Raw genomic sequence first — 15,402 nt, forward strand, 5'->3', positions numbered from 1 at the left:
ACACACATGCATGCATATATATACATATATATGCACACATATGTATTTTATATATATCAACTGGAAGACACATTTTCTTAAAGCATATTGAAGTTTTTTTTTTTTTTTTTTTTTTTTTTTTTTTTTTGAGACGGAGTCTCGCTCTGTAGCCCAGGCTGGAGTGCAGTGGCGCAATCTCGGCTCACTGCAAGCTCCGCCTCCCGGGTTCACGCCATTCTCCTGCCTCAGCCTCCCGAGTAGCTGGGACTACAGGCGCCCGCCACTGCGCCCGGCTAATTTTTTTCTATTTTTTAGTAGAGACGGGGTTTCACCGTGTTAGCCAGGATGGTCTCGATCTCCTGACCTTGTGATCCGCCCGCCTCGGCCTCCCAAAGTGCTGGGATTACAGGCATGAGCCACCGCGCCCGGCCGCATATTGAATTTTTAATAATTATTTGAAGTGATATGTGGTGGGGCATAAATAAAGTTTTTTCCTAAAATTTATGGCAAAATGTTTATCATTTTAGAGCTTTATTCATTTCCACAGTGGAATGTATGTGAAATTAGAAATATAGCAACTGCTACCTGCTTCCTACATTAATATTGAACTATTTTACAATATCAACAAAATCAAGACATCTTTGTCCAAAAAGAAATTAGAAATGTAGCAACTGCTACCTGCTTCCTACAGTAATATTGAACTATTTTACAATATCAACAAAATAAAGACATCTTTGTCCAAAAAAAAAATTAGAAATGGAGAAATAAGTGAGTGAGTGGTGGAGAGAACACTGGACTAAAAGTCAGGAGAGCTGGGGTACAGTCCCACACTTCTGCTGAACCAAACTTTCACCCTGAGCCTCAGTGTACCCATTTTTTTCTGGTCACTTAAAAATATTCATCTCGTTGATTTTATTCTATTTTAAATTATTTCAATAGATTTTAGGGAACAGGTGGTGTTTGATTAGGTGGATAATTTATTTAGTTGTGATCTCTGAAATTTTGGAACTCCTATCACCCAAGCAGTGTACACAGCACCCAAAGTGTAGTCTTTTATCCCTCTTCCCATTCCGACCTTTCCCGGAGTGCTGACAGTCCATTATATTACTCTTATGCCTTGGCGTTTTCATAGCTCAGCTCCCACTTAAAAGTGAGAACATCCAATGTTTGACTACCTAATCCTGAATTACTTCACTTAGAATAATGGTCTCTAACTCCATCTAGGTTGCTGTTAATGGCATTATTTTGTTCCTTTTTATGGCTGAGTAGTATTCCAAGGTGTGTGACTGTGTGTGTGTGTGTTTGTGTGTGTGTGTGTGTATCACATTTTCTTTATGCACCCATTGGTTGATGGACACTTAGGTTTGTTCCATATTTTTACAGTTGGGAATTGTACTGCTGTGAAGATGTGTGTGCATGAGTGTTTGCATATAATGACTTCTTTTTTTCTGGGTAGATATCCAGTAGTAGAATAGCTGGGTAAAAATGTAGATCTATTTTTAGTTCTTTAAGGAATCTCCATACTGTTTTCTACAGTGGTTGTACTAGTTTACATTCCTACCAGCAGTGTAAAAGTGTTCCCTTTTACCACATCCATGCCAGTATTGTATTATTTGGGGGTTTTTAATGATGTCCGTTCTTATAGGAGGACAGTGGTATTGCATTGTGGTTTTGATTTGCATTTCCATGATAATTAGTGATGTTGAGCATTTTTTTTATGTTTGTTGGACATTTGTATATTTTTCTTTTGAGAACTGTCAATTCATGATCAGCCTACTTTTTGATGATATTATTTTTTTTTTCTTGTTAATTTGTTTGAACTCTTCATAGATTCTGAATATTAGTCTTTTGTCAGGTGCATAGTTTGTGAATATTTTCTCCCATTCTGTGAGTTGTCTGTTTACTCAGCTGATTATTTCTTTTGCCGTGCAGAAGCTTTTTAGTTTAATTAAGCCACATTTATTTGTCTTTGTTTTTGTTGCATTTGATTTGGGTTCTTGGTCATGAAGTCCTTGTTAAGCCAATGTCTAGAAGAGACTTTCTGATGTTATCTCCTAGAGTTTTTATTGTTTCAGGTCTTAGGTTCAATTTTTTCATCCATCTTAAGTAGATTTTTTAAATAAGTTGAGAGATGTGGATTCAGTACCATTCTACTACATGTGGTTTGTCAATTATCCCAGCACCATTGGTTGAATAGGGTGTTGTTTTTCCACTTTATGTTTTTGTTTACGTTGTCAAAGATCAGTTAGCTATAAGTATTTGGCTTTACTTCTGGATTTTGTATTCTGTTCCATTGGTCGACATGCCTGTTTTTATACCAGTGCCACCCTGTTTCAGTAGCTACAGCCTTGTAGTAGTTTGAAGTTGGGTAGTGGGACACCTCCAGATTTGTTCTTTTTGCTTAATCTTGCTTTGGCTATGCAGACTTCAAACTGAGAATCAAATCAAGAATTCAACCCTTTTCACAACAGCTGAATCAAAAAGGAAAAAAAAAAAAAAAAAAAAAAAAAAAACATAAAATACTTAGAAATATACTCAACCAGGAAGGTGAAAGACCTCCACTAAGAAAACTACAAAATACTGTCAAAAAAAATCATAGGTGACACAAACAAATGGAAACATCTCCCATGCTCATGGATGGGTAGAATCAATGTTATGAAAATGAGCATACAGTCAAAAGCAGTCTATGAATTCAGTGCAATTCTCATCAACATATCATCATCATTCTTAACAGAGCTAGGAAAAACAATCCTAAATTTCATATTGGTTTTATTCTCATTTATGACCTTTAGTAGCAAATGTAAGTTCTTAATTTTAGTTTGTGATAATATAGGAAATGCATTCTAAAGGGACTTAGTGATTTTTCAATCTTTCTAAACATACATGCACATATACATGTCCATTTCTTTTGAAACAAGACACAGAATCACTTTACTATCTAATAGGTATGTTGGGAAATTCAATGTGTTTATTGAAGATAATTTGAAATAATAATAATTATTCTACATAACTATACTTTAAATGATGTCTAATTTTTTCTCTTTTCCACAGTCGTTTGATCCTTCCCTCCTATAAATATAATGTGGCAACATTAAATTTTTAGTATAACAAAAACATATATACAAACAATACAAAAAGTTTATCAATTTTGTGGAAAATAGCTAAATCACGCCATATACCTTTAATCTGCACATCAGTGAAGCACTTTATGATCACAGTGGTCCAAACTGACAGAAACCTATTTGTCTTTGTTAACCAGAAGTCTCATCATTAAACAAGTTTCCCAACAAATATTCTTGAGCCTAAGGCATGATTTAAATATATTTCACTATATATATATATATATATATATGTGTGTGTGTGTGTGTGTGTGTATATACACCCACATATATATCACTGTATACAGATCACTAAATATACAGCTTTATATTTGTATATGTATATATAAATTATGTCATACACAGACACACATACACTAAAACACTGATGTTAAAAAAATTACAGGAAGTGTTTACAACAGAATATTTTATACAAATCATCCAGGTATTGATACAGAAAAGCAGGAATAATAAAGTGGCAAAGGTTAATAATGTTGTTTTATCATTCTTATAAGCCTGAATTAATTCACATTAAACCTATTCTACAACACACTTAAAAAATGGGTATCTATTGTTTAGAAAGTACTACAATCACCAACCAAAAAAGAGAAATATTCCAATATAAAACTTTATGCAACTATAAATGTGCACTTCAAAGTAAAAATTGCCAAAAACATATAAAAGATTATAAAGTAACTGGTGCTCAGGAAAAGAGAAACAATGTCAATAAATTAATACTATAGAGATTTGCAATCTACAAAAATCTGAGAAATCTCTTTTTGAGGGAGTATAATGCAAAATAACCTTCTAAAATAAAATGCCAGCATACAGTTTGAAACTGAAGTTCTACATCTAGAAATCTGTCATGCAGAAATCCTTCCACATAAGCACATGTATGAACAGAATATTTCCTCCAGCACTTAATTGGCTCCAGTCAATGAACACATATAGTTCCAACAAATGTATGAGTGTAGCCATTGCAGAGAACAGTTTATTCCACTGCTAAATAGAAAAAGTAGTTTCCAGAAAAAAAAGTCTTCCTTGCAATGAAATTAATTAAAATATATGTAAACTCATACAAGGAAAAAAAATATCTAGAAGAATACACATAAATCCAAGGATGGGAATATTAGATTTTATTCTCAGAATTCTGCAGTATTTAACTTTTTACAATATTTTCATGTGTTATTTATGAGGTTTAAAAATTAATTTGTGAAATAAACATAAAATCAATACAGGAAGTTTGAAAAATTAACATCTCATTATTAATTCATTAGTATTATTCAAAAAACTTGATCATGTTTCTCATATGTGATTTTATTCATGTGCAGCTTTTTTTTTAGAACATTTATTCCATGTTTAAAATACCTATGGATACATACAATACAGTGTTTAAAATTTGCAGGAACTGTAGATATCTAAATTCTCAAAATTTTCATATTTGTTTTTTTATTATTTTTAATATTTTATGAATCTTACAATAGCTTAACAACTTCTGCTGTCTTCTTCAAAAAGTTATATTGGTTGTGATTTTGTGACATGAATATAAATACTTTGACAATTATCCTGTCAAGTAAACTCCCCTCCCTTAGAAGTTTGGCAGACCTTGTAGCTGTCTCAACAAAAAACGATGTAGTGGAAATAATGCAGTTTAACTTTCAAAGTTCTGTTTGAAACACAACGTGTTCTCTCTCTCTTTCTCTCCCTCTTTTTGGATCTTTTGTTTATATGTTTCTTTTTCTCTCCACTCCTCCTCAACTCAATCTGTAGTCCCCGTAATAAATGACAATTTGGCAGAGAGATACAAATATATGCCTAAGAAATCCTGGGAGCCCACAAGCACTTTTATCCCTTCAACTTGAATCATTAAGTATGTAACCGAATGACCTTCAGATAATTATAGAGCAAGGCACCATAGGAAAGTAGCTACATAAGAAACTCTGTGGAAGGAACACATACCTTAGCCCAACCAACAGCCCCAAACTCTGAGCAATGATAATAAAATTGTTACAGTTGTTTTAAGATCTGACATTTGGAAACAATATGTCATGCAGTGATACATAACTGGAATAATGAATCTACATGTTTTAAATTATACATTTGTAAAAAAATTATCATTAATATATAGCTACAAGAGTTGAAAATAGGGAATACTATATTTTGAGAATATCTGTTCCCCAAATAGAAGAGTCAGCATAACATGGTGGTTAAGAGCTGGCACTCTGGATCCAGATGCCCTTGATTCAAGTCTCTGAGAAAGCACTACATGATGATGTGGGGTTGGACAAGTTGCTTGGGCTTTATTTGCTTCAACTTCCTCACCGATGAAATGGCAGTGGTGGTCACAGTATTATCACTCTCATGGGGTTCCTGAAAGGATGAATTCATTAATATTTCAAAGCACCAAAAACAATTGTATATATAGCACAGTAAAATTTTTTGGAACACTGAATTGGCAAGGTTTTTAAATATCACACCAGGAGCAGAAGCAACCAAAATAAAACTGATAAACTGGGTTTCATCAAAATTAATATTTTCACACATCAAACAACACCATCAATAAAGTCAAAAGAGAAACCAGAGTTTGAAGTATAATTTGCAAGTACATACCTGATAAGTGACTTATATAAAAAATATATAAAGAAAGCTTACAGCTCAATGTTAAAAAGACAAATAACCTAATCAAAAGATGTTTAAAAGATCTAAACGGGAATTTTACCAGGGAATATGTAAACGTCCAATAAGAACATGAAAAAAATGTTTTATATTAGATTATACAGTTGTGAGAAGTATATAACGTTTTCCCAATAACAAGTAACTTTTCCTTTGTGCTCATAGTCAGGTAAATAAATCCTCATGACTAAACAGAAAAGCTGCCTGGAATAAATACAAGTTATTTAGCAGAACTATAAAAATATAAAATTAAAGATAAACAAATAACACTAGTTTTCCTAAGAATCCATACAAGTGATTAAAATATTATAAATGAAGAGTCTGGTTTCCATATTTTTTAACAATATCTTTCCCAACCACTGTGCTAAGATGCTATTTTAATTCTTACTATATGTACTAAGTCAAACACGCACACACACGCACACCTGCATGACTATGCATTAATAATAGAGGAAATGTATCTTGTGGCACATACCTCGTTCCAAAGGAACTGAGTGATGAGGTTTGTTTAAAAAATTGGCACTACTGAAAACAGTGTGAGGTTTCTCAAAAACATTAACATAAGATTACCATATGATGCAGCAATTCCTCCTCTGGATATTTATCCATAACAATTAAATCAGGATCTCAAAGAGATATTTACACATCCATATTCATAACAGTACTATTCTGAAAGCTCAGACCTTGAAGCAATCCCAGCATCTATCCAAGCAAAGTGTAGGACCAACCGGGCCTGATTGGTCTAAAATGAAAGGAAAGGTGCTTGTGCTGTGTCATAACCAGGAGGGAATGGGAGGAAAAGCATCGAAACCCACCCCATTGGAAAGCATGTTAAAGAACTTTAAGAAAGGCTTTGCGGGGGGTTAGGAAGTCAAGTTAACCCATCGAACGCTGAGAGCTCTCTGTGAATTAGAAAAGCCCTCTTTTGGTGTTGGCTGGCCGACCCAATGTACTACAGATAGGGAGACCATTGGCCATGTGTTTAAAGGGGGTGACCGGAGTCGGAGAACAGTCTCCGCCTTCAGACCAAATTTTCTTATACGAACTCATGGCCGAATGCCGCCCTGTTTAGCAGCTTTTTGCGGAATGCTCGCACTGGAGCAGAGAAATCAGCTGCGCTGGCAGCTACAAAGACAAAATGAAAGCTTTACCTGTAAACAGAGTTAAAGAGAAAGTCATAGGAGCTGGTAGCATGAGCTGAGCAGAGAGTGAAAGCTTCTCTGGCAAACAAGGAGACAGAAAGAAAGCTGCAGGAAAAACCGGTTTTGCAAGAATCAATGGAGGGAAAAGAGACCCCTCCTCCATATGTTCCAATCTACCCCCCTTTACCCAGAGTTACTGACTCTGAAGAGTCAAGCTCAAAAGGATACAAGCCCCCAGTCTCTGCTGAGATGAAAATCTGAGCGCTCCATCCAGGAAGTTAAGGTGAAATGCTAGGAAGTCAAGCAAGCTGTCTCTAGTCAGGTCGTGTTCCGGCTATGCAAATGCGTCTCTGGGAAATAAGGGGACCCCCATAGGATCCAAATGAGGCAGCCCAGCTACAGCAGCTGCCCAGATACCAAGAGGCACTCCTGCAAAATTTAAGTGAAGGCGGGAGAAAGGCAATTTAGGGAAAATCTCAGAGGCGCTTCAGGGCGCAGATGAAAGCCCCAGTCAGTTTTATAAAAGACTTAGTGAGGCCAGCCCATGGTGAACACCGCATTTGTATTGCAGGCCCAGGGGAATATCAGGCGAAAATTGCAGAAAGTGGAAGGTTTTGCAGGCATGAATGCTACTCAGCTCACTGAAGTGGCCACAAGTTGTACATTAACCGAGATCGGGAGGCAAAGAGGGAGGCTCATTGAAGGCTTAAGAAAAAGGCTGATTTGCTGGCAGCAGCCCTCACAGGGAGGGAAGCTGGCTTTGCAAGGGGTCGTGATGTGGGCAAGGACGTGGGCGGGGAAGAGGCCAGTATGGACAGGGATTTGAGAGCGGACCGAGGCTGGAAAGAGATCAGTGTGCACCGTGCAAAAGACAAGGACACTGGAAGGATGAGTGTCCAGAGAATAATATCAAGGAAAAGTGTCAGGGCCATGGTATACTAAGGCCACCAGTTGGGGGCTGCCACACTCAGGAGAAACCAGACACTGATCTGATCAGACTGGCAGGGGATGAAGGATATGAGGACTAGGACAGACCAGGCTGCTTCACTTTGGGCCCGGAGGAGCCCACATCAGATTAGAAGAGAGAGGCCAGCTAATGGACTTTACGTTAGACACCAGAGTTAAACACTCAGGAGTGACCCAACCTATAGGGCCACTATCCAAGAACTGTGCAGCTATTGTAGGAGGCACTGGAGTCTCTGAAAAGAGGCACACCTGTCGGTCAAAGAGGTGTGTTATAGGAGGATGAGAAGTCCAACACGAATTCCTATACCTCCCAAATTGTTCAGTTCCTTTGCTGGGAAGAGACCCACTTCAAAAACTGCAGGCACAGACTATATTTAGGCCAAAAGGGAATGTAACTTTAAACCTACCTCGCGAGAGGCTATGATGTTAACCCTTATTGTTCCGTAAACTGAAGAATGGAGACTATATGCAAATAAGACTCTGGAACCAGCAGTAAATGAAATGCGTAGGTTGCTTACTAAAATTCCCGGAGTTTGGGCTAAAGTATCCACCTGGACTGGCCGTAAGTCAGGCACCAGTGGTGGTAGAGTTAAAACCGGGAGCAACTCTGGTTCTGGTCCGACAGAACCCGGTACTCCCCAAGATCCTACGGGGTGTCCGCAAACACTTAGAGCAGCTTCATAAGCATGGAATCATAGTCAAATGCCAGTCATGACGGAACACCCCTCTCTTGCCAGGGCGGAAGCCATCTGGTGAATATAGACCAGTACAGAATTTGTGTGTGGAAAATCAGGCCACAGTAAACATCCACCCAGTGGTGCCAAACCCATCTACTTAATGGGACATATTCCAGCAAGGGTCACTGGGTTTACAGTCCTAGATTTAAAGGGCACATTTTTCTGTCTCCGGCTTGCACCAATCAGTCAGCCTATTTTTACTTTTCAATGGGGTGTATCACAATACACTTGGACAAGATTCCCACAAGGATTTAAAAACTCTCCTACAATCGTTGAAGAGGCACTGGCCTCAGACCTTAAAGCATACACTCCACCGAAGAGTGACTGTGTCTTGCCCAGTACATTGATGATCTTCTTCTAGCAGTCCACACCCGAGAGGACTGCTTCCAAGGGAACCAAGACCTCCTGCACCTGCTATGGAAGGCAGGGTATAAAGTGTCAGAGAAAAAGGCTCAAATCTGCCTAAAAGTGGCCAGTATTTAGGCTTCTATATAAGCCAAAGGAAAAGATGGCTCACTAGCAAATGGAAGCAAGCTGTTTATGTGCTTTCTACTCCAATCACCCGGTGACAAGAGAGTTCCTAGGGGCAGCAGGATTCTGCCACATCTGGATCCCAAATTTCTTGCTCGTGATTAAGCCATTATATGAAGCCAAAAAGAGGGGAAAAAGGAGTCCTTCCTCTGGAAGTCTGACCAGGAGAAGGCCTTTAAGGAAATCAAAGAAGCCTTGACTCAGGCCCCAGCTTTAGGACTGCCAGATCTAACTAAGCCTTTCTTTTTATACGTCCATGAGCAAAAAGGAATGGCCATAAGAGTTCTAACTCAAGCCATAGGGTGATGACATCACCCGGTGGCACACTTATCCAGGCAATTGAATTCTGTGGCACTTGGATGGCTTCCTTGTTTTAAGGCACTAGCTGTCACTGCTTTGCTGGCACAGGAAGCTAATAAACTGATTTTAGGACAGCAACTGACAATCCAAGTACCATACTCAGTTATAACTTTGACCGACCAAAGGGGACACCATTGGTTACCAAATCTGAGAATAACTCAATAAAAAGGGCTCCTATGTGAAAATCCCTGCGTAACTTTAGAAACTGCGCATACCCTGAACCCAGCTACCTTGCTCCCCATTGAATCAATGCCAGGAAGCCCCCTTCATTGCTGAGTGGATGTGGTAGATGAAGTGTTCTCAAGCCAGAGAGATTTGACAGACCGATCCCTCAGAGACCTGGACATTAAATATTTTACTGATGGGAGCTGCTTCATACTAGAGGGGTCTGCCACACTGGGTATGCAGTGGTGACTTTGGACTCAGTAGTAGAGGCACAGTCTTTGTCTACAGGAACTTCCTCTCAGAAAGCAGAGGTCTTATAGCAGCAAATATTTACATACAGTCTAAATATGCTTCAGTCATTTTGCATGGTCATGGGGCTACTCACAAAGAAAAAGGACTCTTAACTCCTGGAGGTAAAGAAATAAAGTACAATGAAGAAATTCTACAGCTCTTAGATGTGGTATGGACCCCCAAACAGGTAACAGTAATGCAATGTAGGCAAAAAGCAGGAACATTAGAGGCTAAAGGACACAGAAAAGCAGACAAAGAGGCAAAGCAAGCTGCAATGGCAACTCCACCTTCTAAAGAAGAAGCTTTAACTATGCACCCTCCTCCCGGAGATTTCCCTTCCAGGGACCCCCAACCTACACTCCAAATAAAACGGCTTGGTTTGCCCAGGAAAATGGGAATGACTTTGAAGGAGGATGGTGGAAATTCTTCAATGGGAGGCTAGCCATACCTGAAATGTTGGCCCCCAGATTTGTAAAACAGTTCCACCAAGGAACTTACAGGAGAAAAACGGCGCTGGAGACATAATTAGGGCATCATTTTCTATGTGCTATGGCTCACTGCTATTACTTGAGCCATTTGTAATCAGTGTTTAACTTGTGCTCAGAACAACTCCCGAAAAGGGCCCACTCAGCCCCGGGGAATTCAGGAAACAGGAGCCGTGCCCTGTGAAAACCTGCTTATGGACTTCACCGAATTGCCCCGAGCAGGGGGATATCAGTACATGTTGGTGCTTGTCTGTACCTTTTCAGGATGGCTCAAGGCCTTCCCCACCCAGACAGAGAAGGCATGAGAGGTGACCAAGGTGCTGTTAAGAGACATTATTCCCAGATTTGAACTGCCCCTAACTTTGGGGTCAGATAATGGACCAGCATTTGTGGCTGAAATAGTTCAAGATTAACTTGACTATCAGAAATAAAATGGAAGTTGCACACAGCCTGCCAGCCTCAGAGCTCAGGAAGGATGGAGTGCATGAATCCGACACTCAAGCAGCTGCTGAAGAAATTTTGTCAGAAAACTCATCTGAGGCAGGACCAGGTCTTGCCCATGGTCCTTCTCTGAGTCAGGTGCACGCCCACAAAACAAATCACACTGGCTATTTGCCCGGTGAGATTTTGTTCGGCCAGCCACCCCCAATCATAAGTCAGATTAAAGGTAATATCCATGAGCTACAAAAACTAACTTTAAGGAAGCAAATGCAGGCTTTAGGTATGGCCATGAAAAACGTCTATTTTGGGCACAGGAAAGAATGCCTATAAGTCTGGCGGACCCAGGGCACCCTTTCAAACCTGAAGACTTTGTTTAGGTTAAGAAATAGAATCCAACTACTCTGTGCCCCATATGGGTTGGGCCCCATACTGTCCACTTCCACTGTTGTTAAAGTTGCAGGTGTCGTGCCTTGGATCCACCACAGTCAGCTGAAACCATCTGCCCAGGACCAGTGGATAAGCCAGCAGGACCCAGACCATCCGACCCAGCTGATCCTGCAATGAGACCACGGTGCCGGTGGAGACAACAGCCCTGCTCTGGTCACTCTGGAAGATGACCAGTCTATGCACGGTGGAAGCTTGAGAAAACAGCAAGCCCTGCTCTAGTCACACCAAGAGTTGACTAGTCTATGCATGGCCAAAGCTTGAAGAATCATCATCAAACAAGTCAATATGACTAGAAATCTTAGGCCAACTAATCTTCTTTGTATTATTCATTATATTGCTCTTGTGCTATTGCTTTAACCAACCACCTACATACCTTTACTGCCCATGCTGGCCGTAAGAATGCGACTGTTTGCTTTGTTTGTGCTGATCCCCATATCTGTGCTAGAAGGAGGAGGACCCATATTAGGATGCCCTCACTCCACGCACACTCCATTGATAAGAAACATAGTAGTTAAGACTTTATTGTACCATACATACTGTAGGTACCTGGACACAAGATAAGTCAGGGGGTACTGTACCCCTATTTACACGCTTAACCACATCATAAGATTGGAGGCAGTACTCGAAATCATCACTAATGGGACAGCAAATACGTTAGACTTACTAGCCCAGCAGAAATAAGGAACACCATCTATTAGAATAGACTGACATCAGACTACCTCCTAGCCCAGAAAGAGGGAGTATGTGGAAAGTTGAGCCTGATGAATTGCTGCCTAGAAATTAATGATATTAGGAAAGCCATCATAGAAATAACTGCAAGGATGTGGAAGAGAGCTCATGTCCCAGTTCAGATCTGGAATTCGGATGGTCTCCAGATTCCCTCTTAGAAGGTTGATTTTCATCCTTTGTTGGTTTTAAAACATTAGGGGTCATGTTGGCTGTATTAAAGCATTGCCTAATGCTCCCTTGCCTTTTACCCCTCCTCATCAGAAGCATCCAATCAACCATAGACTCTATAGTTAACAGAACCACCTCCACTCGACTGACGGCACTCACGAAGTATCAACCTGTACCAAACAGAGAAGAACTGACTTGTAATGAGGAACCAAATGATAGTGATGCCTTCCATTAAATTCTATTACAGGAGGCATCAAAGGGGGAGATGAAGTGGGAAAGAAAGAAAGAAAGAAAGAAAGAAAGAAAGAAAGAAAGAAAGAAAGAAAGAAAGAAAGAAAGAAAGAAAGAAATTAAAAAGAGAAATAAGCTTTCCTTTATTAGACTAACATGTCCCAGAGGCAGCAATGCGTGAAGTCCAGGCCCAGGGAAAGTCTGGGTAATACTATCTAAAAAAACAGGACACACACCAAAAAAATGTGGTCTGGAAACTCTCCCAGCACTCCTTCAACATAGGGAGAAAAAAACAAATTTTCCTCTGTTTTATGGTATGAGTTTATAGATTTTTTTCTCTCTAACTAGCAACTTCAAATATTCTGTTTTGTCTAAAAAGTACAGTGAAGGTCATGAGAAGCCTGAGCAGGCCTGAACTACAGCTGTCTGGGCACCACATTGAAGATTATAAGGTAAACCAATGCAGGCTGTTTTGAGCAAAACCTAGATAACAGACATCTAGGTTGCAAAGCAAAAGTCATGCGTAATCCTGACTTATGAGCTTTCACAATTTGATCAATTGTTCTCCCTCTGTATCCCTGCTTTTGCTCCACTGTAAGCCTATATCAAGTTAGCCCACCCCTTTTGGAAAGTGTGTATAAAAGTCAAGTGCTGTCTTTGTTGGGGTCCCAATCTTTGGATGTTAAGTCCACTGAGTCTGAGTGTACTCAATAAAGATATCCACTTGTATACACCCCAAGGTCTCTCTCTGGTCCTCCTTATTCCCACAATAGGATGTCAGTTTAAAAACAATATACATGACAGATGATAAAATAGCACAAAGAGTGTTGTTGATTAGTAATACTTTGCCATTAACATTGTGATTAGAAAAAAATACGTGATTAGGAGGTGCAGTGTGGCATTTTGGTATTATCACGATAGTGGAAGCAGGTAATGGATATCACCAAATTCTGCTCTGCCATTCATTTCTATAACTTATAGGATTCCTAAGTGTGCTGTACATACCATAAATGTTATCAGAAAGGAGTTATACTTTATGTGTTACTTCACTAGCACAATAACAATAAATAGGTTTGAAAAAAAATGGAAACGTATCATGGAGTTTAGGCTTTCCATGTAATCTGGGCCTCTTTACTTACCCTAATTTTGAAATAGGTCTATTCAGTGTATTGTTCAGAGGGCTATTCAGAGAAAGGAAGCTCAAACTCATCCACCCTGAGTCTAAGTACCCACTTAGCCATGTAGATTTGGAGAAATAGAAAAACCAAACTGCCTTGGTGGACGGACTTGGCCAATATCTGATAGGAAGATGTAATAAAAAGAGGGGGATCAAATCCTGCCCTTAAGGTAGACAGAATCTGTCAGCGCTTTAGAGTATACCGTCAAAGAGTTAACAGTCAGCAGAACAAAATTTAGCACCATCACAATTTTGGAAGTTTTTTAACAGCCCTATTATTTATAAACTACCAATCAATATTTTTACATTTAAATAATTTGCAGTGGTAGTAAATGTGATAACATTCTCGATATATGTGAAAAATATCATTTACAATTTTTTCTTGGAAGAAGCACTTAATAATTTGTAATCAGAAACAAATTATATGTACTTTCTAAGTAGATTAATGGATCTCTCATATAGATGATGACATAGATTTTCATTTTTAGTAAATTATCAAATATAAGACTCTAATTTATGGAAGAAGTGAAAATAAGTAAACTCCCTTCCATTTCATTTTTTATAAATGAAAAGATTAACATTAAATTTGTAAGATGAATGTATATGTAGTAAATACATTAATAAAATAGGTGTAAACCATTAGTAGTAACTTTTTACTCTTCTTTATACTAGGATTATGTCTGCCTAACAATTACTTAAATGTTTGAAGTTTTAATTTATTATCACAATTCTCTAAGCCACTATATATGAAACCTCATGATTGCATTTAGCTTCACAATATAAAAATTAGTGAAGATAATATCGTTGTTCTATTTACTTCAGTCTTCTAATAGTTCTCGTTACTTAACTTGTCCTCTTTTCCTTATTAGCCATATGGAAGACATTTGACTAGGTGATCTCAATCTGTTTAGAATTCTAACAGACATGCTATAAATTTAATTTTACTCATAGAACAAGGTGCATTCATTTTTAAAACTTTTAAATTCAGGGGTACATGTTCCAGTTTGTTACATATGTAAACTTGTATCATGGGAGTTTGTTTGACAGATTATTTCATCACACAGGCATTAAGCCTAGTACCCATTCGTGATTTTTTCTGCTCCTCTCCCTCATCCCACCCTCCATCCTCTGCAAAGTCTCAGTGTATGTTGTTGCCCTCTATGTGTCCACGTGTTCTCATCGTTAGGCTCCCTTATCTATACAGTTCTATGGAAATTTGATGACAGGAAATCAGATACTTTAGTACCAATATTCAACAATATAGTGGGTATTCCAGAATCACCTTCTCAGTAAGACTCTGAGGATCAAATATTGAAAACTTGGGTAACAGCATGTGAGGATGAAAATGGCTCAGTGGAAAACACACTGTTGAAATAATAATTGATTCAACATTTATCATTTAAAAAGTCAAAAATAAAATCTAACTTCTTTATATTTATCTTCCAGTCCTAGGAAAAATATAATAAACTAAAAGGGGTTGACATTTTATTATGCACAGTGGCATTCTTTATGGCCAGAAACAAACTGTCTTTATTTCAAGTGTAGTTACCTTTCACAAAATTGTTTTTCTATAATTTTCTGGGTTGTCTGTCTCCTAATTCAATCATCACACCTACTCTTTCTCCTAATGTATAGATGTCACAAATGCAACAGAAAAATGACAGTTCTTCTTTCATTATCAGTTGCTTCATTTTCTATGAGAGTAAATCCCCTATCTTTATCATGGAGTGGTGGTAACACATTTCATGATGGAGTGTGGCCTGTCCTTCCTCTATCCAAGCA

The 15,402-nt window shown here is 38.6% G+C and overlaps 1 pseudogene; it reads left to right on the forward strand.

Moving 5' to 3' along the window:
* LOC103235583 (UDP-glucuronosyltransferase 2B4-like) overlaps positions 1-15,402 on the forward strand; it is a 53,914-nt pseudogene that overhangs the window by 12,535 nt on the left and 25,977 nt on the right.

The sequence above is a fragment of the Chlorocebus sabaeus genome, chromosome 7 (assembly GCF_047675955.1).
Source record: "Chlorocebus sabaeus isolate Y175 chromosome 7, mChlSab1.0.hap1, whole genome shotgun sequence".
In the NCBI taxonomy this organism is placed as follows: Eukaryota; Metazoa; Chordata; class Mammalia; order Primates; family Cercopithecidae; genus Chlorocebus; species Chlorocebus sabaeus.